Source organism: Eschrichtius robustus, chromosome 2 (assembly GCF_028021215.1).
Source record: "Eschrichtius robustus isolate mEscRob2 chromosome 2, mEscRob2.pri, whole genome shotgun sequence".
Taxonomy (NCBI): domain Eukaryota; kingdom Metazoa; phylum Chordata; class Mammalia; order Artiodactyla; family Eschrichtiidae; genus Eschrichtius; species Eschrichtius robustus.
The window spans coordinates 133,363,042-133,369,406 of NC_090825.1; positions in this window are offsets into that span (position 1 = coordinate 133,363,042).

Here is a 6,365-nt window from a genome sequence, read left to right on the forward strand (position 1 = left end):
TGAGAAAGACCTGCCTCAGGTCCAGAGTGTTAGTGACAGAATGGGGCCCAGAACTCACATGGCCTGACTCTCTTTTTTTTTTTTTGGCTGCGTTGGGTCTTCATTGCTGCGTGCGGGCGTTCTCTAGTTGCAGAGAGCGGGGGCTCCTCTTCGTTGAGGTGCACGGGCTTCTCATTGCGGTGGCTTCTCTTGTTGCAGAGCACAGGCTCTAGGCACGTGGGCTTCAGTAGTTGTGGCACGCAGGCTCAGTAGTTGTGGCCCACAGACTTAGTTGCTCTGCGGCATTTGGGATCTTCCTGGACCAGGGCTTGAACCCATGTCCCCTGCATTTGCAGGCTGATTCTTAACCACTGCGCCACCAGGGAAGTCCGGCCTGACTCTTTTTAATACCAGCCTCTCAGACATCAGAGTCCAAGATGGGCTTATTTTTTAAAATCCAAAAGGGAAAACAGCCTAAATTTGTCCTTCATTTTTTAGTTGACTCTTCCCATTTTAGGATCAGTCTTCCCTCTGGCCATGAAGCTCACTGTGCCCCCTCCCTGTTCCTACATACCAGATGCTGCAGATCCAAAGAGGTGTAGAGGACCAGCAACCCCACGGTCCCCCACCCTGCGGCTGCTGACCAGCCAGAGGCAGGAACGAGGATGAGACTGCCTCAGTGCTTTGAGGACCCACTCAAATCCCAGCTTAGCCACTTCTTATCTGAGTGACCTTGAGCAAGTCACCAGACCTCTCAGAGTCACTGTCATCAGTTGTAAAACTAGGATAACTTCATGTACCTCATGAGATTGCTGTAAGGATTAGAGGTTAATACGTGCAAAGAACCTGCAGCACAGAAGTTGTGCAGCAAGTAAGAGTTCATATCAGTATTATTATTTTAACTCCAGCTGGTTTTAGGTAAGATCTGAAGTTCTTTTCCATACACAAAGTGCATTAGGCTCTCTGCACACCCACACCAAGGCCAAGCAGTGCTGCCCTTCCGCATACATTCCTCAGGTGAGCTCTGCTCTCCGTTGTAATGTGAAACCCCTTCCACCTGTAGGCAGATATTCTGATGGAGGATCCCTTAAACACGGTGTGATCAGCTTGAGAAGAGCGGTCAAGAAATGGCTCCAGAATCAGGCTGCCGAGTTTCATCATGGTCCCACTATTTAATTGCAGGCTAGTTACTTGACCTTCCTGAGCCTCAATTTTCTCACCTCTGAAACAGGAATCATAGCAGTACCTAACTCATAGGCTTGTTGTGAGGAGTAAATGGGATAATGTGTGTAAAATTCTCAGTGCACCGGCGCAGCCTTAAAAAGTGACCAAAAAGTAATACCTCTTATTATTTGCCCTAAGGTCAGCCCTTTCTGCCCAGAAAGAAAGCATAGTAGTAGATTAAAGTGCTGGATTGGGATTCCAGTGACTTTGAGTGAAGTACTGATTCTGCCACAAATTAGCAGAGTGATGTTGGGCATGAACTTGCCCCTGTCTGTGCCTCAGTTTCCCCATCTGCCAACTAAGAGGGCTGGATTCCTTGAGCCCTTCCAGCTCTAACTCTGAAGGATGGCTGATGAGAAGATCGTATGGCCACTCCATGTAGTTTCTGGATGGTCCCAGTGTTCCCAGCTACCCCATACAGAGGAGGACGAGGAACAGGTCTGGGAAGAAGACCCTGGCCTCCTCAAACCAGTGCCGTGGTTAAGAGCACTACTCTGGGGTTGCCCAAGCCCAGCTTGAAATTCTGTCCCCACCACTGTGTGTGACCTTGGTACAGTCACTTCACTTCTCTGAACCTCAGTTCCTTCATCTATAAAATGGGACTTAACATGGTACCCAGAGTAAGGGATTGTAATGACCAGGTGAGACAATGCCTGCAAAGTTCTTAGCATTCAGAGGAAGGACTCAGTGTGCTGTTTTAATAATCATGATTGATGCCAGTTGCACGTGGACCTCATCTCTGGGCACGGTGCTCTTCTTAGGGCCAGTCTGAGTGCACTTGTGTCCATCCCAAGCATTATTTCTTTTTTTTTTAAATTAATTAATTAATTTATTTATTTATGGCTGCGTTGGGTCCCCGTTGCTGTGTGCGGGCTTTCTCTAGTTGCGGCGAGCGGGGGCCACTCTTCGTTGCGGTGCACGCGCTTCTCATTGCGGTGGCTTCTCTTGTTGCGGAGCATGGGCTCTAGGCGCGCGGGTTCAGTAGTTGTGGCACGTGGGCTCAGTAGTTGTGGCTCGCGGGCTCTAGAGCGCAGGCTCAGCAGTTGTGGCGCACAGGCCCAGTCGCTCCGCGGCACGTGGGATCCTCCCGGACCAGGGCTCGAACCCGTGTACCCTGCACTGGCAGGCGGGTTCCCAACCACTGTGCCACCAGGGAAGTCCCCCAAGCATTATTTCTTAACGCTCTTTATGAGCATAAGACAGTAAAGCTCTTTTTGAGGACAGCAGTCATCCTGGGGAACCACGTGGAAGAGAAGGGTAGGCCGGCCTCTGCATACCGACCATCTAGATTCCCATGATTCCAGGTTGGCTTGAAGGAGGAGACAGCCCTCTCTCCTTCCCCTCCCTGCCCAGAAGACCAGCTCTCCAGGACTGAAAAGGACCATAAGCTACATCTTTTCCAGCCCTTTTACTTGGTGTAGGATGCCAGGAGAAGTGGCCTACCCAGGTGTCATGGGATGTTACTAGACTTGGGACTCTAAGTAGTTTGTGTGATATTGAAGAGAGTGTCTACATTTGATTCTTGGCTTCTCACGGAACAGGCTGTGTCCTCACTGGACTGGAAAAGGGGATAATAATAAACCTTTGCTTCCCAGGGTTGTTGCAAAGATTAAAGAAGGATGCATATAATATATAGCAAGCCCTCTATAAATAGCATTCCTATTGCTCATGTCTCTACTCTATATTCCTCCCCCAGTGCTTTTCGGCCGTACCACACTGGAAACACTCAGTGCACTGATTTTGGGATTTCCTTTCAGCTGTGAAGGTGTGTGAGAGTAGTAGCATTGGTCTGGAGTACCAGTCTGGAAACCTGATTGGAACCCTGACTCTGCCTCTCTGTTGCTCTGTGACCCGCCACTGGTCATCAAGATCCTCTCTGGCCCTCAGTCTCTTCCTCTGTAAGAGCACTGTCCAACAGAAATAGAATGTGAGCCACAGTCTATATATAGTTGTAAATTGTTCAGCAGCCACTTTATAAAAAGTAAAAAGAAGTAGAGAAAATTAATTTTAACAATATATTTTACTTAACCCAGTGTATCCAAGAAATAATCATGTCAACATGTAATCAATACTAGAAAATTGTTTAATGAGATATTTTACAGCTTTTTTCTTATTAAGTTTTGAAATCTGGATGATTCTTGATCTGGGGTGATTCGGGCAATTGTCTGGGATGTTTTTGGTTATCACAACCAAGAGGGGTAGAGGATGGCAGGTAGAGGTATGTGTGTACTCTTGGCATCTAGAGGGCAGAGACCAGGTGTGATGCTAAACATCCTACAGTGCACAGGACAGCCCCCCACAGAGGATTATCTGGCCCCAGAGGTTAACAGTGCCTGGTTTACACATACAGCACAGTTCAGATTCGCCACTTTCCAAGTTCTCAGTAGCCACATGGAGCCGGTGGCTACCATATTGGACAGTGCAGCTCTATAACATAAAACATTTGGACATGCACTTAAAAGCCAGATTTTTAGGAATTTGGGTTTTGGTCAATTTGTTTTCCTGCTCGTCCCTGAATAAGTGACCAAATGAGATGTGGCTGGTTCACCCGTCCCCGGCTGGCTAAGGACAGAGCCCATCTGTCTCTGGCTATGTAGACTCTCTTCCAAAGCTATCCGCCCTCCCCTGGGAGACTGAGCCTGGGGTGGACAGTGAACCCTGTTGTTCTTTTCTGGGGAGACAATGCTGCAGGCCCTGCTACCTACCTGACAGGGCTTTTGTGGCTCAGGGAGAAAAGGGCTTTGTCAGGACAGCAGCCGAGGAGCCTGCAGTTCAATGGGGCCCTTTATGTCTGCACTCCCGGGACGCTCGGGATGCTCGATGCCAGCCCTGGGGAGGCCCCACCCCCTCCTAGGCCAAATGGGGACCCTGAGGCCCAGAGAAGGTATAGAAGGCCCTCCAATAGATGCCAGTTCCCTCCACCTCAGCCCACTGCCCTGAAACATGAAATCCACCTAACTCTGAAAAGCCCTGTCTCAAAGCACAGGGTGAACTCAGTATTGTCCTTAACCTGGGCAAGGAGGCCCCTGCCCCCTACCCTGAACTTTAGCAGCTCCATAGATCACAAACACATACACAATTAATGTATTAAAGTCTCCCAAGATCCAGGCCCATCTCTGGCACAAGGCAACTATAACCAAACATCTTCTCTTGTGACTTAAAAAGCCCAGGCCAAAGCAAAGCACTCCATCTCTCTCGTCCTGTGTCCTTGGAACAAAAGCGATGGAGTTTGAATGCAGTGAGAGTTTGAGGGTTGTACCTTGGCCAGCCTCAGAGATGGACACTCTTTTATAGCACAAGTAGGATCTGAGCAGCAGAAATGCTTAGGTAAGAGAAAAGACAAACTAAATTCCTTGTCAAGTCCTCCCTCCCAGGTGGCATGGATACATTCATTTTTCTCTAATGAAGTATCATTTCCCGGTAGGGCCAGTCACCAGTTTCTGGCTCCTTTGTGTCTTGGAAGTACTCATGCTGGTCTTGGAAGTATTCACCTCCATTTGAACTCTGGTGCCACATCCCTCCAAGGTTAGGGACAGGCCTGGGTGTTAGGGGTAAAGATAAATGAACTTGGATCTGGTATGTGGGCAAGACCTGTGGCTTCCCTTTCCTTTCTAACCTCTGCCCTACCCACCCCGCCCTGGACCCCATGGTGGTTCACACACACACACACACACACACACACACACACACACACACACACACACACACACACACACACACACACACACACACACAAAGGAGCAGGAAGGACTGTCTTATTTGACAGATAGGGAAACTGATCCTTCTGGAGAGAAGGTGACTTTTTAAAGTCATCCAGCAAGTTAAGGGAAGCCACATGCTGCGAGGACCCTCCCTTTGAGGCCCAGCTAGAAGGCCACCAGCAGAGGGTGGGGGGTGGTGGCTTGGGAGACAGGGTGAGGACATAGCAGCTCTGTTTACTCCTGGCGCCCTCAGTTATTGGCTATGGGACCTTGTGGGGACGGGGCGGGGGTAGTTTATCAGTATTTAAAATATGGCTTTTTCTATTCCTATACAAAATGTTATTAGGGGAAACTGGTGATAGGTATATGGGAACTCTGTGAAATATTTTTGTAACTCTTCTGTAAATTCAAAATTACTTCATAATCAAAAAAATTTTAATACCGTTTTCCCTCATCTGTACCATGGAGATTAGCACCTGCCTCACAGAAGGCGTAAATGAGATAATGCCTGTAAGGCTTTAGTACAGTATCTGTCCCGGAGTGAAGACTCAGTAAATAACTACTTTTAAAAGCTACTTCCTCCAGAAGGCCAGTGACCTATCAGCACCCACCACTACTTTCTTGGCAGTCCTCACTACTTGGGAGCACAAGTTATTTCAGCCTAAAATGCCAGGCTTGGTGTGGCTGCTGGGAGCATGCATTTCATCTTGGCTCTTCTGCTTCCTAGCTAGGACCCCGGGGCAAGTTACTAGATCACTCTGTGCCTCAGTTTCCTCTCTATAAATCATAAAGCTACAAATAAGTTTGTCATGAGGATTAAATGAACTGGGATTTTTCAGCACTAACAGCTGTGCCTGGCCTATAGCAAGCAACACACAAGTGTTTTTAAGGTCAAGCTCAGTGTTTCTCGAACTTTTTTTACTAGCACCCACAGTAACAAATATACTTTCCATCACCACCATTTTTCTTTTTGATGGTGATTTGGAAAACACCAGTCTCTAGACAGTTGATCCCATTTTGTTTCCCCTATTAATAACATATAAGGTTCTTGGGGGACAGGGAATATATTTGATTCATTTTGGTCTCCAATTACTTCATTTCCTTCTTTCATTCAATTTACCAAGCTTGTATCACCCATTCATTCCACATATATGTATCGACCTTTATTGAGCACCTACTATGTGCCTGTTGCATATTAGTGCCCCAGCGCAGATCAGACCTACGTTAAATGAATAAATAAGGCAGGGAGGTAGGAAGCCAGGAAGGCAGGCAGGAAGGAAAAAACCCAGGGTCCTGGATGCCCATGCCCCGAGAGAGCCCCAACTGGCAGCAGTTCCCCCCTTTTAGTCCCCACGTTCCCACTTCTACCTCAGCCAGAAAATTGCCCCCTCTCCAGCCACCCTGGAGCCCATCAACTGTCTGGGTGCCGGTCCGGCGTCTCGAGGAGAGGCGACGCCCGGG